The 27,619-nt window shown below is 37.8% G+C and overlaps 1 long non-coding RNA gene and 1 other non-coding gene across 3 annotated transcripts; both read left to right on the top strand.

Annotated features, from left to right (window-relative positions):
• Window positions 1–3,139: 3,139 nt before the first annotated feature.
• On the top strand, window positions 3,140–3,273 carry LOC114638360. Its single transcript, XR_003713874.1, has one exon. It is a non-coding gene; the product is annotated as a small nucleolar RNA SNORA17 (small nucleolar RNA).
• A 2,481-nt stretch (window positions 3,274–5,754) lies between these two features.
• On the top strand, window positions 5,755–27,611 carry LOC114638359. Of its 2 annotated transcripts, XR_003713873.1 has the most exons (6): window positions 5,755–5,920; window positions 8,680–8,835; window positions 23,906–24,221; window positions 24,788–24,935; window positions 26,854–26,964; window positions 27,563–27,611. It is a non-coding gene; the product is annotated as an uncharacterized LOC114638359 (long non-coding RNA). The 2 variants fall into 2 exon arrangements; XR_003713872.1 differs by lacking the exon at window positions 24,788–24,935.
• Window positions 27,612–27,619: the final 8 nt, after the last annotated feature.

The following is a 27,619-nucleotide window of genomic DNA, read 5'->3' as shown; positions in this document are numbered from 1 at the left end:
ACCCAGATGTCCATAAACAGTGGAATGAATACAGAAAATGTGGTACATTTACACAGTGGAGTATTACTCAGCTATTAAAAACAATGAATTCATGAAATTCTTAGGTAAATGGATGGAACTAGAAAATATTATCCTGAGTGAGGTAACCTGATCACAAAAGAACACATGCTATGCACTCACTGATAATTGGATATTAGCCCCAAAGCTCACAATGCCCAAGATACTGCTTACAGATCACATGAAGCTCATGAAGAAGGAAGAACAAAGTGTGGGTGCTTTGGTCCTCCTTAGAAGGAGTAACAAAATATTCATGGGAACAAATATGGAAACAAAGTGGACAGAAACTGAAGGAGGGGCTGTCCAGAGACTGCTCCTCCTGGGTATTCATCCCATATTCAGACAGGAAAGGCAGAAGCTGATGTGGATTCCAGGAAGTGCAACTGACAGGAGTCTGATATAGCTGTCTCCTTAGAGGTCTGACAGAGCCTGACATATACAGAGGCGAATACTCACAGCTAACCATTGAACTGATCGTAGAGTTCCCAATGGAATAGTTAGAGAGAAGACTGAAGGAGTTTAAGGGGTTTGTGGCCCAATGGGGAGAGCAACAAGACCAACCAACCAGAGCTTCCAGAGTCTAAACCACCAGCCTGGAAGCACATATGGAGAGACCCATGGCTCCCCTGTATATGTAGGGGAGGATGGCCTTGTTAGGCCTAGGTGGGAGAGGAGGTCCTTGGTCCTGTGAAGGCTGGCTGCCCCAGTGTGAGAGAATTCATGGATGGGGAGGTGGGGTGGGTGGGTGATGGAGGCACATCCTCATAGAAGCAGGAGGAGAGGGTATAGGATAGGGGTTTCTGAGGGGAGGATGGGAAAAGGGGATAACATCTGAAATGCAAATAAAATAGCCAATAAAAATTTAATTTTTTAAAAAAGAAAAATGCTTACAGACAATTTATCAGAGTTAAGATAAATTTATAAATATATTAAAGTAGTTATTATACTATTACTTTTCTTTCCCTCTTTATGGTCTGTCTTCCAATTAATTTATGGAATCTAGTTCTTTCTAAACTGTTTTCTGGATTTCTTTACATAAATAATGAATATTTCTTGGTATGTTTATTCAAAGTTCTTTTTTTTCCTGTTTTTTTCTTGAATTACAAATGGTCATATATCCTTCCATTACATATTTTCTCTAGGCTTTTTGCATGTGTGTCTATATTTTAATTACATATTATTTTTTGTTTAGGCATGAAATATATGCATGCATGCTGGATCTTATATTCTCACTTAAACACTGATCATTTTATCTTCTGCTTGTAATTTTTATTATATTTTTATAGCTACTTTAGATTTTTCTACATATACAATCACATTTTCTCTTTAAGTAGTTTATCCCGTTGTTTCTTATTATGCTAGGATAAAGGTTATTTTTCTTGTGTCTAATAATTGCATTGGTTAATGTGATTAATTTTTATGTAGTATAAAAAGTTAATATTGGAGAAATTTGCAACAATTGTTACAAATTGTAACAATCTACCTGAGGGATTGTTGTAATGAGAAACTAAAGTAGGAATGCTTATAATCTCACCCCTTTATGTTAATATCCCTGGGTAACTTGAGTCTACAGACAGAGATGCTTTATGGCCATATAGTCAAGTCCCATCAAAATGGGTAATATACTCACTCAATTAAGAGATAAATAAAATCTGAATGAACGAGCGAGTGAATGACTGAATAGAAATAAATTATAGGAAATAATCCCAGGTAAATTTATTCAGCAGGTGGTGGAGATTGAATAATTGTGAAAGATTAGAAAATCAAAATTAGGCAAGATTGCTGCCATCAAAATTAGGCAAGACTGCTGCCATTCGCTTAAATTGACAATTTATGAAAGAAAACTAATATTTAAGATGTGGTGACTATATTACCTTAAGGTTTCATATAAGACATTTTAGTGGAGACACCTGATATGCATGTACCTGTTTTCAAAGAAGGAGCGCAAAGATACTGCTTTGTTTTTCACTTTTTCCAGATATTACGGTAGTTATATCACAAGGACTGTGTCATTGTAACTTGCACATAGCAAGACAGGAGGACGATTGTCATTCTTCAAGTACAGGATAGACACCAGTGACAGTGGAGCTAAGGAATATAGCAAGGCCATGTTATATAATACGCCAAGGTGTACTAGGCTCTAGGTGGTGGCATCAGTCTTCAAACTCAGGCATTCTACTGCCAAAGTCTGTGCCAAGTGATGCCAGACAGACTTCTAATATTAAGAAAGTAGCCAGAAAGGGTTCATCAAAGTTGAAACATTGGGATGTATTATTTCTTGTATTATTATCTGTAGAGAGCAATCATGAAAAGTAACTGAAGCAAAATAACTTAAAAGGTTGCCTGAAGAGGAAGAGGCTGAGCAAAGGTGGCAGAGAACATGGGGGAAACCACAGAGAACATCCGGGACAGATGTCAGCTGCTCTCAGAACTAAAGAAATTCAGTTTGCCTTTTGTTTTATTTTTAAATTGTGTGTGTGTGTGTGTGTGTGTGTGTGTGTGTGTGTGTGTTTTAGTTCCACATTTTTTCTCACTATCAACTGGCTCTCAGTTCTCATTTTAAAATGTCTTACCTTTAGCCCTTTCTCAGATCCCCTCCTAGGAAAGAAAGAAAAGAAAAAAAGAAAGAAAGAAAAGAAGACTTATCTGGTACAGAATATCATATGATTCCTAGAGCTACCCTAAAGGGGGGGGCAAATGTTTATATTATCGCTTTAAGTTAGCACACAAAGAAATATATTTCATTATGATAGTGTCTGCGTACATATTTTTCCCATAAGATATGAACCAGTTCACTAGTTAACATGTGATCTCTGTGGAGGTAGGGGCAGATGAATCTTCTCTGTATCATTTTATATTTAGTGCATGAGCTACTGAAGCAAGCACAGGAGATAACATTTATCAAGCCATGAGAATTCTTTTATAGAACAAAGAAATATTTACATATTGGCCAAGGAAAGATATAAGAAAAAGGTTCATGTTTTATAAACCTATGTCACTACCAAATATTTAAAGTAACTGGTCAAATTTAAGCAATTTGTACTTCAAGAAAACAAGTTTGGCTACTTAGAATAATAATCTCCCTGACTCCAGAGGCTTTGCAGGAATGGCTTCTGTGTCACACTTTAATCAAAGGTGGCAGAAAGGTAAGAGGCTGTGTCGTAGCTTAGTGTTCTGACTGATTAAAAACATCTGAGTGATTAGTCGCTTTACAAGCCCTGAAAATTAAAAAACAAAAACAAAAACAAAAACAAAAAACCCTGGGATGACCTCCATGCTGGGGCCAGGTAGGCACACATTGGCTCCCAGGACAGGAACAAGCAGGAGTTTAGAAGAACTGTGCCTGGGGCTTTGGGCCCCAGGGCCTAATGTAGGACTGAGGCTCAGACAGATGTCCTTAGCAAGGGGCCACTCCTGCAGGCCAGGCGAGGAGTGAGCCATAGATGACAACCAGACAGGTGCCATGGGGTCCTAACAAGTACCTAGTCTAACATGAACACCAGTCTGGCACTACACAGGTCTAGGTGAACAGACTATGCCCAAGACGACCTATGCTCCATGTCAAAATGTACAAGTGTGGCATAGCATTCCTGAGACAAATTCTTGGACAACTCCAGACTCTCAGGGTGTGGGTGAGGTGGCCCCGAGTGTGTGTGAGCATGGCATCAGTGTAGGTGAGGGAGAGATATCCTTCCTAATCATCAACTCTTGCCACCTATAACAGGTGGGAGAGCTGGATCTGGGGTCATGAGATCAGGAGATCTGGTTCTGCTGCTCCTCACCTGCTGCAGCAGTGAGGTGTTCAGACTCTGCTCCTTACATGGGCAGCCCAGTAGAGCATGCCCTGGATGTGGGGCTTGCTGGTGAGCCAATCCCAAAGGCATAAGAGAGGAAGACTGTATGGGATGAGCAGGTCAGATACCTTGCAGGCTCAGGTCCAGGGCTTTGAACTGACCCACCCCAACATCTACCCCATCAACAAACTGATGGACTGCTACTGATCTAAAACTATAGGATCTTTATGACAGGCAACAACAGGATATCTGAGAGAAGTCACATTGAGGTTAGATAGATAGTATTGAGAGAATAGAACAGCAGAAACCAGAGACCTCATACCAGACCAAAGAGTCATTCCAATGAACATTTGCAAGGAAAGAAGTTTAGGCAAAAGGATATACTGTGGGACACACTGTGACACATTAAAATTTCCATAACAATTTTTTTCCTCTGTTGAGGGAGGAGGTTGCAAGGGTGGAGGATAGATGTGGGAGGAGGGGGAGATGAGTGTGATTAGAGTGTGTGATGTGAAAGTCACAAAGAACCAACAAAAAATAACCTAAAAAAGAATGACAATCTAGCAGATTCTTCATAATTGAACTATGACTTTAACAGTTTGGGGTTTTTTTCCATTATTCTATTCTCTGAATTTAAATGGCCACACATGGGCTAAGTAACCAGCACGCTGATCAAAATATCAAATAAGATGTCGAAGGTATTTTGTAAATGTAATATTAGTGATGGACAAGATGGCTTAGCAGGTAAAGGTGCCTGCTGCCAAGCCAGATGACTCAAGTTCACCTTGAATTACATCCCTGTGGCCCGCATCATAGAAGGAGAAAACTGTCACATAAATTATTCTCTGACTTCTACAGGTATGTCATGGCAATTGAACCCTCCTCGACCCACCTCCACACAAGTAAGTAAAAATATAATAAAATTTTAATTTAGTATGGATAGTTCAATATGCTGTGAATGTCTTTGTTTTTTGTAACTGACGTGTCATTCCCTTCTGAGTAAGATATTTCAGAGATCACTGAGGTTGGCCATTTGGCTTTTGTTGAGCAATTTTGAATGCAACAGGGCCATTCATCTTCACAGTCATCTAAACAAAATTTGTTGCCTAGTGTTGAATACCACCTTGCACTTTATGGAGTTGATAAAATTCCAGATTATTTTGAGACTCATCCATCTTATAAACAAAGGATTGCATTAATTTTTCCAGCTTTATGACAAACCCAAAGAAACATAACAGAAAGACCTGTCATTAAATAACAAATCCCTCAAGATATGAAAGGATGAAGAGGATAGATCAGTAAAATTTTGTTTCTGGAGCTTCTCATTCAGTCGAAATGATCTTATAAACCAGTTTCATTTTTGAAAGGCTATTTTGCATATGGTAGCCTATGCCATCTAGTGGCTGACTTGGTTACTATAAGTAAACTCTTCTTTTTTCCTCCCCCAGAAACTTGCTCTAAATTAGGCTGGCATTGCACTCAGGGTTCAGGGATTAGATTTGCTTACCTCGCCTCCTCAGTGTTGGGAGTGAAGGAGTGCTATAAATGAAATATTTTTTACGTCCAGAAAACCCAATATGGTCAGGATAGAGTCATTGTACCTTATCTACTTTTCTTTTTCCTGCTGCTGCACATGGTGGTGGTGGTGGGTTAATAGATTTTTATTGAACCAGTTTTTATGTGTAGTGACAAATGTGATCTAATAATAATTCATTCCTTTTAGAGCAGGTGTCTTCCAATATGGGGGAAAGAAAAATCAGAAAGAAAAATAAATCACCTATTAGATGGTCTTTTCTAACCTTAAGCAGCATGTGTGAGCCAATCACACATACATTTGTGATTCCTGGTCTGATCTCTCCTTTGAACACTGTCACTTTCTTCAGACTGCTTGCACATCCTTCCTGCTTCGATATCAGCTGCCTCTCAGTTTCTCACTTCACTGCCTAAGCATGGTTTTCGATTCTTCCTTGTTGGTCTTGCAATATCTAATCAACAACTAGCTCTTGTCAGGTTTGCCTTTTCTTCACACTTGAACTTCTTCCATTTCTCTCAGAACACACAATGGTAAGGTAAGTCAACATGATCATTGCTCAGGCTCTCTGCTTCTTCCACACGGTTAGAGTGACTGTATTAGTTTCTTTTCTGTTGCTGTGATAAAATAGCCTTGGAAAAGCAACTAAGAGAGAAAAGGCTTATTGGCTTGTAGATTTAAAGAGAAATAAACACAACCCTGTCAGCAACAGGGAGTGATCAAAAGCTTTGAAGCAAGTGAGGTGAATTCCCCAAATTGTCTTGATGTAAATTATTCAGGGCATCTTTTAAACTATGAATTCTGATGCAGTGTATCCAGTGAATGCCTATACTGGAGGCAAAATTCCTAGTCAAGTTGTATTTACTGGGTAATAGGAAGGTTTCCTTTGGGAGAATTTGATAGGAGCAGACCAAGAAAACTGTTGTGAGGTCTGAGGTATAAATTGTTGATGAACCAGGTCAAAGCAGTCAATGAACATGTTTGGTAATCACAGTTTAGAGACTTTTTCCTTTCCTGTAACATTTTTAATGGAAAAAATGTAAACAAAAATGTTTAAAGCTTTGTGATGTGTATCTACATATCTACCACCTACATTTCACGTTCTTATGCGTGCTTTATCACCTATCTATTTATCTGATCTCTTTTCTACCAATTGTTTATTTTTGGATACATTTCATTATAAGGAAACTGTAAACTTAAATACCTACCCTTCTTAATGAAGAAAATCAAAATTGAAAATCTGATGAGAGTTGATTGTTTTAAGGCTTATGATTAATGAACAGCATAAATAGGAAAGTTTATGGGATATACAGGGAGAGGCTGTGCCCTGTACGTATATACAGGTGACATCAACAGGTCTAGCTAGATCTCATTTAGCAGTACAGACTAGGAATCACTGGCTAGCATTTGTAAGTGAAAGACTGTTCCAAGACAGAGAGTAGAAAAGAAGACTAGGGCATATCGTAAGAAAAATGACTTTTATTTTTATACAAGGCAAAAAATCAAATATAAAAAAAGAAAATATAGAAGAGCAAAGCACAAGATGCAGAGCAAGATGGTAAAACCCATCCCCCTTGTAAACATCTTTGCAAGGAGTTGAGAATGTTTCAGGGATATCATGGGTTAAAAGATACCAGCCTTGTAAACTTGTAAATTGCTTGGGAAATCTTTAGGATACTTAGGGCATAATGTACAATGGATCTTACTGTATCTTTATACATGCATACTTATGAATGCTGACTTTGAACTATTGGCAGTCAATCTTCTCATAACATTGAATTATCTACATAACAGTGAGAGGAAAAAAACACTCAAAGATTACAGAAATCATTTTCTTCAGTATTATAGAATATGAAAGCTGTTCCTTGTTTGTTCTGGGGCAGGGATAAGGACTAACCCATCCCTCCTCCTATATCTCCTACAGACAGGAACCTTTGTTCACATTAAGAGCATTAACCAAAGGTTTATGTTTGTGATATAGTGAAATTTTCTCCTGATTAACTTTGGGGAATTCATTATGGTGAGAGTAAAAGTACATTTTTAATTTAGATTAAAAAAATTAAATTTGGTCATTAAATTATTCCTAAGATGTTAGCTACTTTAATTATATTTTATGGCTCTTTAAAACAGCAATAACTGAAGAGGTAGAAAATATTAGAGAAAATCATGAATATTGAGAGGGAAAGGATAGAATAAAATGAGCAAAACACCAAAGAGAAAAATAAAAGTAGCATCTTTGCGAGTTTAATATAAACTCTTAAAAGCTAAAACAAAACAAAATCAAAAAACCAAAACAAAAAACAAAAAACAAAAAACAAAATAAAACTCTGGAAACACAAAAATATGAATATCTGTGACCAGGTATCAAAGCTATCACTCATTAAAAGATTTGGTTCATAGATTTATAGCTTATTTATTATATGTTTAATATTACCATGGGAAAAACCAGTTAAAAGTTTTATTGTTCAGAACTTTCAAACATACATATAATGTGTTTCAATCAAATACACTCCTCATTTCCTGCCAAACAGTTTTTTTTTTTATTACCCTTCCCATCCTTTCTACTAACCTCATGGGCTTTTTTTTTTTTAATCAAACCCACTGAGTCCACTAAGAGCTCCATGTGCATGGGTGTAGGACCATCTGCTGGTGTCCAGAGACAGGAATATTGTCACCTCTCTTTAGGAAAAGACAGTGATTAGAAACCAGCTGTAATGAAGTCCAATATTTATGTTTTCAAACTAATATATCCCTCCTCTCCCACCAACACACATGTCACACACTTATTGATTCTTTAGGAACTTCCTATCATGCACACCATAAAAGTTCCTTCCCAATCCTTTCTTACCTGTCTCTGCTCTACAGCACTCTCCAGAAGGAGTAAAATATAAGATGCATAGAAAAAAGAAGAAGAGTTCCCTTTGTGTTTTCTATATACTCACTGGTGCATGGTCAAACACTCAGTGACCTGCCCCTTAAATAGAACTGAGTCTTTCCCTTCCCACACCTCCACCAGATACCATCAATTGTGGAGACATACTCTTCACATTTTTGAAGCTTTCTCTTCAGTGGCTTCCTGTCTAGTCTGTTACTTTTGAAGACATGGGGGATGGGGCATTAGGGTTTATCACAGAAGATTTCCATGTCCTTTCCTCTCAACTGTGTGTGTCTGCAGTCATGAGTATCATAGCAAAAGTAATCTCCTTGCTCTTTTCTTAAATTAAATACATTTTAAAAGAGTCCTGGTTCCAATAATAACTTATATATTAAGACTATTTTCGTGCATATAATCCACAGTGAGAGCATGGGCTTCTACATCGTTTCTGGTGACACTACAGACCACAAACATGGTCTCCTGCTACAGAAGAACTACAACACAAGCTGGCCAGACCACAGATATCAAAATGGTCTCGGGTGGCAGCAGAGGCCACCCACATAAACATGGCCCTATTGGTAAGTACAATCCATGTATATCAACATGGTTTTGGGGTGCACCACAGACCATGCAAAGCATCCACATGCCCTTTGGTGGTAACATGGGTCACTGACATCAACACAGACCCCCACCTACAGTAGGGCCTCCGACGGTGAGAAGGCTTTCAATAACAGCAGGGACCTGGATGCCACCATGGCCTCAGGTTGCAGTGCAGGTCACCCATATCTGCATAACCCTCAGTGGTTATGCGTGCCACAGAAATCAATCCAATCCCCTGCAGAGCATTGCTTTGAGGACCACAGATGGTAATGTGACTATCTAGCTCTCCTGGTTGGCTACTGACTTTTGGACCTCCTGTATAACTGCCTAGATCTGGGGCAGAGAGACAGATGGTGCATCTTCTTAAATCAAACACATTTCAAAAGGGTCCTATAGGTTCAGATAATAACTTATATATTAAGAGTATTTTCTTATTAAGCTCATTTTGGTCAGATTTTAGTTTGTCTCTAAAGACTTATTTTGACTTAATATCTTTTTCATTTTGACCTCAACCATCCTGAACTCTCAAAGTTTCATATTATCATCAACTTTCTCAACCCCTGTCTTCTGCATATGCTGATCTTTCTTTGCCTCCCAAATACCCATTAATAGTTTCTCTAGTTCATACAATAATAACCATTTAAATGTAATTTTGTATTTACATTTAGTCCTTATTTTAACAATACTTTTAAGTACCTGTTCCAAGGACTACCATACCATCTGTTGGCTTCAGGTAATAAAAATGACTTCAGATACACTAAGATTATTTGGCTTCTACCTGCTTAGAAAGATCACATTTAAACTTAAAAGATCTTATTAGACTAAACGATATTTAAGCATAATAAAATCAGAACTGGGTTTTCATTGTTAGAGATTGTTAAGATATTAAAATGATTTATTGATAATAAGAAATTGAGTTACCACAAATAGAAAGTGATAAGACTGTTATAAATTATTATGGATGAAGTTATATTTTCTGGAAAGTGATATGCTATGGGCACACACATACACACAAATACACACACTCATACTGTCTAACTATAATGCAGTAATAGAATTATAGTGTATTAAGAGACCAGATTTACAAAACTCCTGTGACCTGAAAAAGCATAGACCATAAATAAGAAACATCAGTAATTATCAGAGTTTTAGCAAAACACAATAAGAACCTTAGTAATATGACATCATATATTTCAATTAAAAACATATTTTTTTCATATAATATATTCTGAATATGTTTTTTCTCTCAGTTCCTCCCAGATCCTTCCCATCTCCCATCCATCCAAATCCATACTATTTCTTCTCTTTTTCTCATTTGAAAACTATCAAGCATCTAAAAAATAATAAAATAAAGTAAAATAAAATAAAATAAAATAAAATAAAAACAACCAAAGAGAAAAAGTAGCCAAAGAGAACACACACACACACACACACACATACACACGCACCACATACAGATTTTAGCACATACAAATTTGCACACATTGAAGTCCCATAAAAAACACAAATCAGAAACCATGATATGCATGTAAAAGACTTGGAACATTTAAGAAAATGTTCAGACAAAGCATTGTGAATTTATTTTGTGTTGGCCATCATCTAGGGTATGAACATGGTGCATACCCTAGTGTGGCTTGTATATCCAGTGAGACTATGTTGGAGAAAACTAATTTTTTCTTTGTGAGTGTTTATCAATTAACAGTGGCTTTTGGTTTAAGGATGGGGCTGCTGTCTGCTTCCCTTCTTAGTACTGGAACCCCATCTGTCTTGCCATAGTTTCTGTGAGTCCATATGTGTGTCAGTTCTATTGTGTCTAGAAGACCTTGTTTTCTAAGTGTTTTCCACTCCCACTGGCTCTTACAATCTTTTAATCTCCTCTTTCATAGAGTTCCCTGAGGACTAAGGGTAATGATTAGATAGAGATGACTCTTTTAGGACTGAGTGTTCTAAGGTCTCTCAGGCTCTTCACATTGTCCACTTGTAGGTCTCTATATTTTATTCACATCTATAACAGGAGGAAGCTCTTGGTAGATGGCTGACCAAGGCCCTGATCTAAAAGTATAACAGAATGTTGTCATGAGTCATTTATTGTTATGTTTCATTAGCAGAACATGGTTCTTCGATATCCTCTAGGTCCATGGCCTATCTATTCTCAGATTCTTGGTCACCCAAACAGTGTCAGATATAGATTACATCTCATGCAGTGGGTCTTAAGTCCAATATCCAGTCAGATAGTAGTTGATTATTCCCACATTTGTGCCACTATTGTAACAGAATATACTGCCGGCACACCATAGTTTTAGATGTAGGGTTTATAACTGGGTTGTGTGCTTACCTTTCTCTTCTGGTAATGTACAGGGCACTTTATATTATCATAACAATTAGTCAGTCAGGGTAATGGCAATAGGTTGTATAATGGTCCATGATTCACCAGAGAATGATACCCTGGACTCAAATAGTATGGAAACATAAAGAGTGTTTTATTCTGCAGAAGTCCAGCATGCTGGGGTCTACCATCTACAAAGATAGAGAGAGACCCTGAAGTAAGATTAAATCCCTGATTCAAGGCACATTAGGGGGATTCCAGGAAGGGATAGGTGATTTCTATCTTAATCTTGACTTATCTATTGGAACATTTTAGAACCATTTCTGGGGTCTGGAGGGCTGAAAACTGTTGCTGGAGAACTCTGGAAACTATTGCTGTGGATGTCTGGAAACTGCTGATGACCCATTGTCCTTACCTTGGGCCAGGTGGCAGGGCAGCTTCTGAGGCCTGGACTTGCCTGGACTTGCCTAGACTTGTCCAGTTCTTAGAAACAGAGATTTAGGCCAAGTCTCCTGAACTGTCAATTTTAAGCCTGTCATGGAGACAGCCTAGCCTTCTCAGTATGTAGCGCCAGATTGACTTCTCCTTGTTCACTGGGTAATATAATGTTTCTCTTCAGGAATAAAGACTTACCATCAGTTTGGGGATTGCAACCAATAGCCTTGGCAATAGCTTGGGTTGTTTGAGGATTTCCATTAGGCTCATTTTGCCAACAAATCAATTATGACCCATGTCTGCCACTTGACCACTTGAAGCACTTTATGGAAACTTATTTATTCAAAGCTTTTTGAAACACAGACAAACATGAAAGAAACTTAAATGTAGTCACCAAATAATAGGGTAGACATAGCCCTAAATAGACATCTCTTACCACAAAATGACATCATGCTTTTAAAAGGTGAGTCTACTGGAATTTGGCTAGCTGGTATTTTGACTATAAGCAGTAGAGTTTTTAAAATATGTCTGTTACATTGTGCTAATCTAAGTAAGTTACATACATGATAAAATTATGATATACTAAAAATCAGTAGTGTATATATTATAAGTTTTGGAACAACCCTATAAAAGTATTTTATTTGTTCTCCTGGATTTTGTTAATTGAAAATAATATCCACATATATTTTATGTATCTACAGTAGAACTGTTGTTGATATCTCATAATTTATCTGGAAGCAGGAAATCAGTGTCTCTTGTACACATATGATGATATCTTGTCATAGCACATACATTAAAATATAATGAACCACCCTGAAACATCCTCATGGAAGATAAATGTCCTGAATGAGTAGATGCTTTTACTATAGTATCTGGTTACATTTCTAGAATGGATCTGTGACTTTCACAGATCCAAAGACTGATCTATAAATATGCTATAAGTATAGTATGTTTTCAGTATATACTATCAATATAAGCTATATCTATGTCGATATCTATATATCAGTAAAGCCTAAGACAAAGAAAGAAATATAGTTAGGATTTTTAAGGAGATAGATTTTCTAAAGAATTTGTTAATATACACCTTTGAATAATAAACATAGTATAGTAGTATCTCCGAATGTTAAGGACTTTCAAATAAAAAACGCAAAGTAGCAAGTTTTATTAAAAACACAGGACACACCAATTTGCTGTTTATAAGAAATGCACATCATTGGCAAAGACAAACACAGTAGGGAGGCAAACTGAGAAATGTAAGGGAAAAAAAAGTCCAAGAGATGAAATCCATATTTTAAAAAAGTAGGTATAGATATATTAATAGTTGACAAATAAGAATTGAAAATAGAATTATGAAAGGAAAAGGTTATGTTTTATTGATCAAAGGAAAAATCTAACCAAAGAACATAACAATTTTATATATGCACACCAAACATCAGAACATCCAATTGCCTAAAACAAGCAAAACCAGATGTAAAGGCATAGACTGACAATAATAAATCAGTGATGGGTGACATGTATGTACCAGAGACCATACAGAGGTATCTCACTAATATATGTACTACTCACTAATATACTGTTCAACTAGACAGAACAAGTCAGCAAGTAAAGATATGAGCTAAATGATGTCATAGATCAGTGGGCTTATCAAACATTTTCAGAATATTTCACTCTAACACTGAAGAATGCATATCCTATTTAACATTCCATACATTATCCCATATGTACAATATTTCACATTCTCTAAAATACAGTGTATTATAGAACTGAGAGTGAATTTTAATCAATATAAGAAAATATAAACACTGTTCTATTTGATTATAATATAATAGAATTAGAAATCAACATGAAGAGAATACACACAAAACTATGGGGACTTAATAACACAATATTGAATGGTAATGGGCCATTGAAGAAAATTCTAAGGCTTTTTAATTGCCCTCCTGATTGCTTCAATGATCTATCACTATTCAATACTGTGTTATTAATTCTCCATAAGCTTGTATGTATTCTTTTCCTATTTATTTCTAGTTTTAGTACATTGTAATTAAATAGAACACAAAGTTTATATCTGCTGTGAGGGGCCGGGTTGATATGAATGGCCTGTGCAACCATCCGAGGCCATATTGATGTCTATGGTACATGCTGCCACAGACAGCCATGTCTGGGTCTATGAACCTACTGCAGCTGAGAGTTGTGTTGAGATACATGGCTCATGCTATCTCTGAAGGCCATAGGGATGTCAATGATTTGTGATTCCCCTTAAAGTCATGTTAATGTCCATGGACCAGGCTGCTGCCAGGGACCATTCTGATGTCTATGTCCAATGTTGTCCTGGAATCCACGTTGATATCCTTGACCTGTGCTGAGGCTGAGTGCTATAATGATGACAATTGCCCTTGCTGCAACAGATGGCAGTGCAGATATCCATGATCTTTATTATAACAGAGAATACACAGAGGTTATGAACAAACACCGAGCCCAGAGACCATGTGGATGTCTGTGGTTTGTGCTGTTGCCAGAAACCAAGTGGAAATCTATTATCAGTGCTCCCACTGACAATAAGGAGCAAGAAAACTATTTTTGCGGTGGTATCAATGAAGGCAGACTCACAGTTGAGAAAGAGAGACGTAGAAGATTTCTGTGATAACCCCTATTTTTCCTCAAAGTAGCAGCCCAGACAGAAAGTCATCAAAGAGAACTCTTAAAAACTGAAAAAGATGCTGAAGTATAGCTCTTCACAATCGGTAGCTTCTGACGGGGTACAAGTGGGGAAGGACTCAGTTGTTGTTTATGGGCTGGAGACCGGTTGTTTGACCATGGTCCAAGGAGTATATGGGTAACACAAAATGGACTTTTCTTACTCCTCCTCCTCGTCCTTGTCCTCCTCCTTCTCCTCCTTTTCTTCTTACTCTTCCTCCTCCTCTTCCTCCTCCTCTTCCTCCTCCTCCTCCTCCTCCTCCTCCTCCTTTTCCTCTTCATTTTTCCTTCTTCGTGAGATAGAGCTCAAGGAGTGAACAGACTTGGCAGAACTGGGAACCGAGTGTGATCTGGGTACATAATATAAAATTATCAAATAATCAGTGATCAGTAAAAGTATTATGTTGGAAAAATTCATAGAATTAAGTAATTACAAAAATATCAGAATCCATGGGATATGATATAATTCGGCCTCGAAGGAAGTTTATTATCATAAATGCTTACACCTAAGAGTATTAGAGAGGTTTTAAGCAATTTTGATAATGCATATAGAGCCATAGAAAAATAAGGACAAGAAACCAAACGATCTATGGATGAAAATTAAAATTAGAGTAAAATGTAATCAAATAGAAATGAAATTACCATCAATGAACCAGAGTAGATTCTAAGTAGAAATAAAATTGTCAAACCTTTAAAAAAGAAAGGGAAGGTCCAGTTCTCTCAAGATTCAGAAAAATAATTAAGGTATAATGTAAAAACCTGTATTCCAATACATTGGAAAAATTATAAGAAACAGATAAATGTCTAGAAATACATGACATAAAATTGTTGTACATGTTCACCTGTATAGGTGTAGCTGTACACTGTGTGTGTGTGTATGTATTTGTGTGAGTTTGTGTGTATTTGTGTGTGTTTGTGTGTATTTGTGTGTTGTGTGTGTGTGTGTGTAAGCCAGAGGTTGAAACTTGTGCTGTTTTCCTCTGCTGCTTTCCATCTTATTTCTCCAGACAAGGTATCTTGTTGAAACTGGAGCTCACTGTTTTAGCAAGACTAGTTTGCATTTGCCAGCAAACCCCAGGAATCTTTCTGTTTCTGCCTTCCTGTCATTGGTATTAGAGGTGTGTGTAGACAACCATACTGAGCTTTTTATGTGGGCTCTGGAGATCTGAACTCATGGTTACATAGTAAAGGTATTACTGACTAAGTCATCCTCCTTGCCCTCTTGATATATGTTGTTTTAGAAATAAAAACATCATTTAATATTTCCATTATTTTTATTTTTATTTAAAGATTAAAATGACTAAAATGCTATCAATAATCAATTAACCAAAACATTTATATTTATAATATAACAAAATTTCAAGGCATAATATTTTCCAATGTGAACTTAGAGCTATCTTTAGCGGACATGTAAAATCTGCTTCTATGTTTTGTGTATATGTACATATGTAAATATAAATATTATAGAATATTTTATATGAGAAAGATATTAAAAATAAAACTTGGCCTACCTCCTATTTTTTTCAACTAATAACAGTCCTTTTCAGTTAAGTTTCTGGCTGCTTTATAATAGGTGTTACTACAAACTCTGTTTACTCTTTGAAAAAAGACTTCTATTTTCCCACAATGAGGACTATCAATCCATTTCTACCTAAGGCAGGCTTCTGGTCTAAGATCTGCCCTGGGTCACACACTTGGACTGTTAGATTAAACAATGTTGTTCAGGAAAAATAGAGAATGATTTCAAGCTGTCAATGTGACCATTTTCTCCCCAAAGAAAAGAATAGGAGAGAGGGATGTATAACTGTACTAGAAATATACAATGTTAGTTCTTCAGCATCTGTCTTGTTTTCTGACTTACTTGTATATTGTCAGATAAAAATAAATATTTTTTCTGAAGCTTCTATGTCAGCCTTTGGGTGAGTTCAAATGATTTTGTGCTGAACAGAGCCTCTTGAAGTGTTTTCTGCGAACAACATATTTATGCTCACATTTCCCAGGAGCTGTACTGTGAAGCAGACTCTAGCTTAATGCCCTTCTCTCAGGTGCCCACCAACTTTCCATCTTTTCTATCAGAAGATAATTGTGGACATTTCTATTTTTGGGCACAAGGGTAAACAACATAAATGGGAAACCTTCTGCAGTGTCAGTTACTGAGTGGTGGATGACAGCCTATAGGGGCAAAATGCAAGCCTCACCTGCTTAAAAAGTCTTTCCTTCATCTTATTCATTAGATTATGATTCTATATCTGGATATAGAATATGGAAATATCTGGATAGGGAATCTGATATACAGGAAATATGACAGTGATGTTTCAGTTTTTTTATGAGTGTAATGATTATTTTAGTACAGTTCCCCCTCTGCAGTTAGAATCAAACACAATGCTTATTCTACACATACACACATTTTGTTAGTGTTAAATATTACTAGAGCTAGAATGCTCATACTTTTTTATAATATTATCATTTATTCTGCACATTTATTACTACCAGAGTCACAAAGCAGTTGTGAATTGTGATTGGAAGAAAATGCCAAACTGAACTCTTTTATATTTGGTATGCCCTAGCCCTAGTAATTTTCAGCTACTGTCTGGCATACCCATGTGTCATCAAACCAGATTTGTTGCTTTCCTAGGAAAACATTTCAGTTTAAATATATAGCAATAATAATAGATAACCTCAGAATTGTTGAAAATATAGAAAATTATAACCATATTTTAAAAGATTTTGGTTGAATATTTTAGGTCATGCCCTTTATCCTTAGGTGTTTCAGATTGTGCCATTTGACCTCATTCAATAAAGCATGCATTATTGGATATCATGTGTTCTCATCATCCTTTTCTTTCTAGTACCCTGGCTTTTCTCTAATGTATTATTTTGAAGTAGTTCGCCTTTTCTTGGTGCCATTTTCTTAACTTTCCATCCCTATTGGCATTTGACTTAATTTTTCATGGGATATTTAAGTGATTAATAAGTTTTTGGCAGTCTAAATACTATACAGAAACTAATATATAAATGTGTAAATATAAAACTACCACGATAACTTTCAAGGAGGTCAAAAACAAACATTTCTACTTACTGGGGAAGACAAGAGGCAAAATCCAGAGTTTAAGTCAGTATGGGTAACATAAAAAGACCCAGATAAAGGAGAAAGTACAGGAGAGAGCATACTGGAATTCAATGATAAAGGTTTTTTTTTTAATAATTTTTTTTCAAATCATAATTCATTCACACAGGGGTTATAAACACAGAAAGGCAGGACGTGGGGAAGGGGATGACACTGGAGTGTAGGTGTTCACGGGGGATACAGATATCTTTCAGAACCGGGTATCGGCTGGGTGAAGGTTCAGGGAACAGGTCACTATGACTCTGCCTATGACTCACTTGTCCTTATCTAAGTTGGTATTGTCTGCCAAGACTACCTATTTACAAAGTTTATGACTACTCAGGATGGTAAATTTCCATGAAAGCTGCCTGTTGACATTAGCTTATAGCCATCTGTTTCAATGTTTTTCCACAGAGACCCAAGACTTGGTGTTAGTATACATGTATGACAGGCCTATTGCTGATTTTAGGCCTATGGCTGATTTTAGGCCTTCAGTGAGTAATCAGGGCTGCCCCTGCCACCTCCTCCCTTCTCTAAGTATAGAAGGGCTGTGGCCATTCTAATCTTGTTAAGGCGGGGATAGAGGCCTGACCTCCAGTAATTGAAGGGAACCTTGTAATGGCTTCAGTCCCCCTGTCGTTGTCCAGTGAGGCATGAGGGCCATACCCATCCAGATGTCTTTTTCCTGGAGAGAGGATACTTTTGACAAATGATAAAGTTTTGAAGGTTAAAATACATTATTGAACCATCAGAAATGCATTAAGTCATTTCATCAGAGCTCTTTAGTGGTTTCCAAACCATGGAGGCAATTCTCTTAAAAAAGAATCCATTGGGGGGCCAGAGAATAGGCTCAGTGCTTAAGAGGACTGACTGCTCTTCCAGAGTCCTGAGTTCCATTCCTAGCAATCACACAATAACTCACAACCATCTGTAATGGAATTCGATGTCTTCTTCTGATGCGTCTGAAGACAACTGCAGTGTATTCATATACATTAAATAAATAAAATATGTTTTATTTTTTTAAAAAAGTAAGGAAAAGAAAACATTATATGGAATTCCATGTATAAAACAGATCAGTGATCAGCCTCCCAAGTAGCTGTTATTGCGGCTGTGGTCAACCTGCCCAGCAAGAATTGCAGTTTTATATATGTGACAAATGCCTTGTTTTGAAGTTAGTTTTGACTGAAATCCTTCCCTCAGTGTCTTGTTCTCTGAAGCAAGAAAATCTATGGGAGAGTTTTCTGTGCTTTTGGCAAACAGCAGTTTCTCAGCCCCAGAAGCACTGAGATGGAGGCACAGATGAGGCTCATCGCCTCCTACCCCTTTGAGCATCTTTAAGCAGTTAATGTTTATTAGGAGGGGGTGCTTCATTTTCTTCACTGAGAAAGCCACTGAGAAGTTATCCATACTACAATAATTAAATTCCTACCCACACTCACTCAGGAAAGTTAAATTGAACCCCATGGGCCACACACACACACAAGGCATCCAAGGAAGAGAGAAACTTGTAAAGTAGAAGGTTTTACAAGCCGAGGGAAGAGAGGGTTTTACCAGGAGAAGAAAGTGATTGACAGAGCAGAATAGGGAGTGAAAATGATCAAAATTCATTATATACATGTGTGAAACTGTCAAAGACTTTTAAAATGTCTACACGTTTACATTTGTGGAGAATGAGACACAAACTACATGTTTACAGAACTTGCATTTTATTGGTTGATGAAGTTAAAAATGTAACGTGGTCTATGTATTTGGTAGACACCCTGAGCCAACCCTCTGGATCAATAAATAATTATATAAATAAAATGTGATATTTGCTCCTTCTTCAGTGCAAAGAGGTTAGATGTTTGCTTTGAAATAAAGTATATTTCTCTTGTGTTATGAACAAGGAAAAAACCTCTTGTCTTCAAAAGAGTTTTATTTGCTCAAAGGTTAAGCAGGAATTAACAATTTCTAACTTGTTCCTTCTAGTTCTAAATTCATAGAATAGAAGGAAGAAACCAAATACCAAGAGACATTTTGTACAAGTTTCACTTCAACAAAACCAAACACACAAGTATTTCAATAATAGAAATGGCTTCTCATTACCCAATCCCTTTGTTTCCTCTATGAACTCCTGTCGCTGTTCCCTGAGAACCTGCCAGCCATGCCTTCTAAGGAAGCAGGTAGACAATCTTCACTCTCCCTCCTCTCCTGTAAATCCAATCTCCCATTATCACCCCCATCATTGATGCACCACCACCTGTGGCCTCTCCATACTCTTCTGCTTCCCTTCTCTAGAAACTAGGCAGATCTTGGTGGAACACACTGCTTTTTTCCCCCTCGTTTGGACCCCACAGATCCTCCTACTAGCCTATCTCCACTCGTAAGTGTCTGCCTCCAATACCTAGAAACAAGTGCTCCCAGTGGCCACCCCTGTCAGGGACTCAGAAGCACTCTATACTAGGCAACTCACAGCAACCACATTCTCATAAGAACCAGAGAGAGGAACAGAAACCGAACAGAAGAGGACCTACTCAGTAAAGACAAAACTAGATATCAACACCTAAAGTTACAGTCATCCTAATTCCAGATGCTTAGATACTAGCTCAAAAACAGAATCAATAACACCCTGGACAGCATGTCTCCACTAGAGTTCAGCAACACTATTACAGTAGCCCCTGAGCAATGCAATATGACTAAAGGACAAGACAAGGACTTCAAAAGAGCCTTTAGAAATATATTACAAGTCTTTAAGGAAAGTATGAATAAATTTATTAATGAAATGCGTGAAAAAGTGGGATGAAATAAGGAACTTAGTTCAAGACATGAATGTGGAAATAGAATCAATAAAGGAAACACAAGGCGAAGTAAAACAGGAAATGAACAGTTTAGGAACTGAAAGAAGAAACTTCACAGATATGGCTCACCAACAGAATAGAAGAGATGAAAGAGACAATCTCCAGTATTGAAGACAAGACAAGACAAGACAGAAAATTGGATACCTTAGTCAATGAAAATGTTAAATCTAAAAAAAAAAAACCAAAAAAAAAAAAAGTCTGGCCTCTAGTCTAGTAGAAGCACAATGGATCTCTGGGTGTAACAAGGACCATGGACATCACATGGCCTTTTACAGCTTCAGCGTTACAGGCTACAGACACCAACATGACTTTAGGTGGCAGCAGCAACCACTGCCATATATATATATATATATATATATATATATATATATATATATATACATATGGCTTCCTTAGAAGGCATGATTGGCAGGTTCTTAGGGAACAGTTGTGGGAGTTCCGTAAGCTAAACCCATAAACATGCCCCACAGCAAAGTATGGCGCACAGACATCAACATGGTATCAGGCTGCAGCACAGACCACAGACATCCACATGGCCCCCAGCAGCAGCAGGTCCACGAACAGCAACTTGGCCCTTGGTGATGCAGAGGCGCCTCAGCATTGCCTCCAACAGTAGCACAGACCAAGGTGTTCACCTGACCTCTGGAGTACTAACATTCATACAGACTGAAAACATCTGTACCGCCTGCTGCTGCAGCACAGACATGGACACCAGCAAGTCCCTAGCTGTAGCAGGTATCATAGATACCAACATGGTGTGTTGCGCGGGTCAGCAAGGACCCTGAACGTCTTTCAAAGAATCTCAATCGAAAAAATGAGCCATTCTCTCTCCGGGAATCCTGTTGTTGCTCAGAGCCAGGGTGATAGTGTGGCTGGGTAGCATGTTTAGGGACAGAGCCTGCACAAGGTCCAGGCTGCTGCACACCACCCTGCCAGCCCTACTCTGCAACAACAGGCTCCTCCTTCCAGCTCAGCCTTCTCCCACACCTGTCACTGCCGTTGCATCTCTAGCTTTGCATCTCTCCGCTGTGCATTAGCTCCTCCGTCCTTCCATCTCTCTCACCTCTCCATCATACATTTATTTGTTCATTGAAGTTGAAGTGGCATTGGAAACTGCAGTGTGTCATACAGTATCTTTTTCGCCCAAGATATTTTCCATGCAAATAATCATTACGACGAATAATTGGTCTGATTCGACCTTTCTAGAGCACTATAAACACCAGATCACTGTTGAGACTCACCTCAGATATCCTGCTGTTGCTGCTCAGGGTCAGGGTGGTTATGTGTCTAACCATAGAGTCCAAGAGCTGTATACAAGAGTGTTCTAGGCCTTCGCACATTTCCCTGCCTATCTCGAGGCTCACTGAGTACTATTGTTGTGCCTGTAGCCTATTGACCCCGTCTTGGTCACACATTCTCTTCCTCCCAGCCAGGTGAGTAATAGAGGCTGCACCTGAAGTGGCAGCATGCTACGGGCAGGAAACAGTAATGACACGTTTCCAAAGGGGCTCCAGGCTGAGGTATGCCTCGCCTCCCTGTCTAAGGTGCCATAACCTTTGTGCTTGCAGCCTGTGGGCAACACCTCAGCTTCTTGCTCCCCTTCTTCCAGTAGAGTGAGCAACAGCAGGGGCTCCATGCTGTGAGTCAGCACTGAGTAATGACCTTTCTTTGTCCCCTGAGGCCACTCTTCCATATCTCTCCCATATCATACGTTCTGTTTGCTATGTTGTACCATCTTTCCTCCAGTTCTATGAAACCACTTTTTAAAAGCATCTTTCCAGCACATCTGACTTTTTTAGTTGTTCTGGGTATGTGGAAGGCTTTACAGACTCATAGCAGGGCAGTGCCCCAGCTTGGACTTGGGAACTGACACTCTTGCTCTTCCACAGTGGCTGCAGGGCTGACAGCAAGAACAAGAAGGGGAACTGGCTCCTGCAAGGCTGCTGGGGGTCATCGGTTGAGGCCTGCCTTGTGCAGGATACCCAAAGCCAGGGGATATAGGGAAGACTCAATTCTATCTGTCTATCCAACCCCAGGAGCTGTATGTACCTCCACCTTCATGGCTCTGTCTCCCTCACAAATCACCCCTTTATACTTAATTTTCAATGTCTGTTCATCACCCTGGACAACTTGACTGAAAACTGTTCATGGGCCTTAATGTATACAAAATCTGATAGAGGAAAAAGTGGAAAATAGTCTTTACCTAATTGGCACAGAAAATGATTTTCTGAAGAGAACACCAGTAGCATAGACACTAAGAGCAACAGTTAACAAATGGTACCACATGCCATGGAAAACTTCTGTATATCAAGGAATGTCATAATTCTGAGAAAGTGGCAGGCTATAAAAAGGAAAAAGGTTTAACTAACTGTGTATCTGATAGAAAGCTAATATCCAAAATATATAGAGAAGTAAAACAAACAAACAAAAACAAACAAATAACCCAGACATCAAGAAAATAAATAACCCAATTAAAATTTTGGTACAAATTTAAACAGAATTTGCAAAGGAGGAAATTCAAATGGCTAAGAAACAGTTAAAAAAACTTCAACATATTTAGTCTTCAGGAAAATGCAAATCAGAACTAATTTGGGATTTCATCTTACATCAGTTAGAAAGGCCAAGGTCAATAAAATAAATATAACTCATGCTCATGAAGATGTGGCATAAGGGGACCACTCCTTCATTGCTGATAGGAGTACAAACTTGTACGGCCACTATAGAAATCAGTACGGCAGTTTCTCAGGCAACTGGGAATCAGATCTACCTTGAGAGACTCACCTGTACCACCCAAAGGACTCTACATCCTCCCTCATTTGCTCACTCATTTTCATGTTATCTTTATTCATTATTAAGAGAAATTGGAAACAAACTAAATGTTCACCAACAGATTAATGACTAAGCATAATGTGGTATATTTATACAATGGAATATTACTTAGCTATTTAAGAATACAAATTGCAGTTAAATGAGTGGAGCCAGAAAAAGAAATTGTCCTTATTGTGATATAACCCAGAGCCAGAAAGAAAAATATGGTATATATTCACTTATCTGTGAATGTTTGCTCTTAAGACATTATTGATAAGCAGGGTATCATTCATTTAACCACAGAGGAGATTAGTTGTACAGTAAGGGACTACTTGGAAGGAACGGATCTCCCTAGGAAGGGTGAGATGGAAATTTCTGGTTGTGCCACATGATGCAGACTCAAGTAAATACACACACACACACACACACACACACACACACACACACATATATATGCTTCTGGTTTTATGTTTTTATGGGATTTCTGTATGTGTGAATATGTGTGCTTCTGCATCTCTATGTATTTCTTTTGCCTTTTATTTGGGTCCCTTTCTTCTGCTGTGTTTGTTTTCTTCAGATTTGTTTGTTTTATTCTATCTTATTTTATTTCACTATTATATCAAGCTCCTGGTGTTTGTAAATGAAAGTCAGAAAGGGTATGTAACTGGTTGAGAGGGAGAAGAGGGGGGTAGAATAAATGAGTTAAGAGAACCATAATCAAAATATATTGTATGCAAGATAGATTTTTAATAAAAATAATGATAATGAAAGCAGTAGACACTGAAGGATGGCTGCAAATGCTCAAACACCCCCTCCCACTATCCCTTTCTTTTCTGCAGTTAAGATTCAAGTAACACCACAGTTCAGACACGTCCTCAGGAGCAATGTTCACTGTTAACCTGTGTTTGGAGCACAGGAGCTCCTTTGACAAGCTCCCAGAGACTGGTAACAAGACCTCCTAGATGGCCACGTTGCTAGGTAACAGTGTTTCCTTGGTCACGGTGAATCCATGGAAGACTCCTGTCCCCAAAGTAGCAGCAGATTCTTGGTGGACAGTTCTCATATCCTTGGAAATGCATGATAGATTATCTACAGGAAAATAGCTTTTATGAAGCAAGAAGAACTTTTGTTCCACTTCCCAGACATGTTCAAAAGGTAGGACAAAAAGAATTTAAAGTAACCTTTGTTATTATTTGCAAGTGAGCACAAAAGTCCAGCAAGCATAGATCATGTTACCAGATTATATTGCTGTTAGCGTTGTAAAGACCTGACCTGGTGGCTGATGAAGGTTGTTGCTTCCAGAGTCAAACGAACTCAGCCATCATCATTTGCTCAATACTTGCAGCTAGCTGTAAACTCAAATGCAGTCCTACGCATTGCCTTATCAAAGGAGGTGTGCTGTTCTTAGTAACTATGTCTGCAGATACTCTTTAAGATATAGGTGCAAGCTTCAAGTGGATAAATGGAACAGCTAAAATGGAATATCTATTAACCTTAACTAGACAGATGCAAATAAATCTATTTACTGCTGCAAGGCAACTAAATATTAGTTAAGGGCAAAACCTGTTCCTTCTTTCCTCATTCCACATTACATCTCTGTCTCTTAAGTGTTTCTCAATCTTGCAGGTAATTTTAAAATGTGCATTTTGGAGAACTGTAGTTTTCTTCAAGTTTTTTTTTAAATGTACACTACTGTATAAATTTGTTTTCATCTTTTAAAGCACGAGTTTCACACTTTCTGCCTTCAATATTATGCACATCACGACTTCGTAATATACAGGAATTAGTTGTGGCTTCCACTTACTGGCAGTAGTCCAGAGAAAAATTCTTAGGGAGGGAGCTGATGAAATGACAGACTGCTCTGCTTCGGTAAGCCAACAGTGTACACCTCAAGTGGTGTCATAATAGGACAAATTAAAGTATAAATGTCTGATAATTTAGAGAATTGACAGGGAAAAGTAATCATTTTCAAGTGAGTAGAGATTCTGTACAGTGTTATGGGCTTCATTTTTACCCGCCCCAGCGGGGGACAATTTGTGAGCTCTATATAAACTGTTATTTGCCAGCAGTAATGTTATTTTTCAGTGTGTCTTCATGAAACAATTTTTAAAGAACAATGTAAAACAAATGACTCTGAGATACAATGTATCTTTCATTACTGAGCATTTGAAGGACAAAAGGAGGAAGAGATGAGAATTGGGAGGCAGAGAGAGGGGAGAAAAGGAAGGGAGGGGACAGGATGAGAAAAGGAGGACAGGCAGAGATTGGAGAATGGGAGGGAAGCGAAGAAGGAACATGCTTTATTTTCTTAGCTTTGGTATTTTTCCAGTCACCTTGTCAGCAATTATTCACAATGACTTCCTAAAGGAGACCCCTTCATTTGGGGTTACATAGTTTTATCTTTGATCACAGGACTGCTGCCTATCATATGTCTAGCAGTATCATTCTCCTCTGGAACCTGGTTACATTTCCAAAATTGTAACAATATATAGAAAGGACAGCATTAAAAATCTAAGCAGGACTCTGTGTTCTAGGACAACAAAGGTCTGCAGTTTCTAAATATGATTTTTAGAGAGGATATGGAAGTATTTGTATCTTCCTTGGCCTAAGTACTTGAGCAGGTCCTTTACTTTAATAGCTACCAATGAATGTACTAGTGACTTCTACAATTTAAATGTTTTTTTTTTCTTTGTAGAAGGCTCTTCTTTGTTTTCTCACTTTTATTGTACATAGATTTGGGACTCACTGATGTTTATAAAGCAAGGCACGGAGATGTGGCAATGGAGCATGTAAAATTTACAACAATAAAAAAATTGTTCTCATAAAATTAAAATCCAGCTCAGCTGCTAATATGTGTAGCAAAAATAAACAGGATAAAATTTAACTCAGACTGAAGCACAGGAAATAAACAAATATAATTGTACAGTTTTTTGAAATTAAATATTATCTCATAACAATATAAATAATCTCAGGCTTGCTTATCGTGATCCTAGGCTTTGGGTTAACAGAATTTAGAATGACTCTAAAAGATAGTCTTTCCAGAAGAGTTGGTTAATACAGTATTATGTGCTCAATTTATGGATTCAGTCCTAAGAATTTAATGTTTAGTTATTTGAAAGTAGTAATAATTTCTGAATTTAAACCTGATAGATTTTCATTTGTCACTTCATAAATTAACAAGTCTTAAATATCAGATTACTTCTGTGTTTTTTGAGGGCTCAGTTAAGTGTTCTGCCTATTTTTCATTATCGTCTCTGGCATGTTGATAGTACAAACACTGCCAGTGAACAAGCCAACAAAATATAGTCCCAGAAAGAAAGGAAATACTAGGTTAAAAATGAAAGTGATCGGTGGGAGAGGGAGCAGGGCAGGATTGTGGAAAGGGGTGACCTGGAGGGGGGCAGTGAGTGAGATGTAATATGAATAAGTAAAAAAATTAAATTAAATTATATATATATGATTTTAAAATATACAAAAGTACATACTTATATTTATATTCAAGGATTAAGGAGGAGCTTGTAGACTTGGGAAGAGTGCCTTTCGTTAACTGAAAAATAAATTGAATTTTCATTCCTCCTCCATGAATAGAAAACCTCATGAGAAAGCAATTAATAGAAATGTAAGTTTCAGAAACTGAGTTGTACTGAATGCTATTTTGTTCACACTGTGTGTCATAGAGAAGGTCCTGTCCTTAATGTGTGCCTAGTATCTCTTCTTCCAAACAAGAAGCTTAGCTGACCCCTTGGAAGTGGCTTATCTGCTACTTCCTCCTTTGGTTACCTTACAGGTCATGTATCTGCCGACTACACATTTTAATTAAACAGCTCTCGCTCTGCAGACATGTTATGAGGCTCATAAATTCATGATTGTAAAGGACACCACGGTCTTCTGATGGAAGGTGCTTGGGAATTGATAAGTTTGTATTGTTATTTTTCATTCTGCCTTCTCAGTTTATCTGATGACTTATCGTTAGTCATTCTACATGCTTAAAAACAAGAATAGATGGCCAGTTCAGGCAATGCCACCTATTTTTAAAGACTCCATAAATCAGGCATGATGGATGCTGTGTGGTTTCAGCCATGGAACTTTCTCTAGGACAGCTTTATATCATTGCATTAATAATATTAATTCTTCTATTATAAGGGTTTAGATTTGTAATTTATGATAGCTGTTTTTTTCACTGCTGGAAGAAAGATTGAAATTGAGCAAACCAATACACCTGTAAAGCACATGTGTCTGATATATTTCGAAGTGAGGGGGTGAGGAAAGAGTTTTATAGGCAGAATGCTGCTGTCTACAATACTGTTCTCAACAGCACCGGGTTTTGAAAGTTTAACTATTGTTTGAGGTGAAGGAGACCTGTCAGATTTGCAAGTTCTATTCAGTAATGCAAGTATTTATACATGGTCAAGTGGGACACTCAGAATAAGAAACATCCATAGTAAGAAGTTTTCTTATGCCCTTCTGCCCCTGCCTGCTCCTCCGGGCTGGAGCAGACACAGAGTCGGTCTGCTCCCGTCCTGTGGAGAAACTGAATCCTGAGTCATCCAGGA

The sequence above is a fragment of the Grammomys surdaster genome, unplaced genomic scaffold, assembly GCF_004785775.1.
Source record: "Grammomys surdaster isolate TR1022 unplaced genomic scaffold, NIH_TR_1.0 125580, whole genome shotgun sequence".
NCBI lineage: Eukaryota > Metazoa > Chordata > Mammalia > Rodentia > Muridae > Grammomys > Grammomys surdaster.
This window is presented reverse-complemented; position numbering and strand designations above follow the sequence as displayed.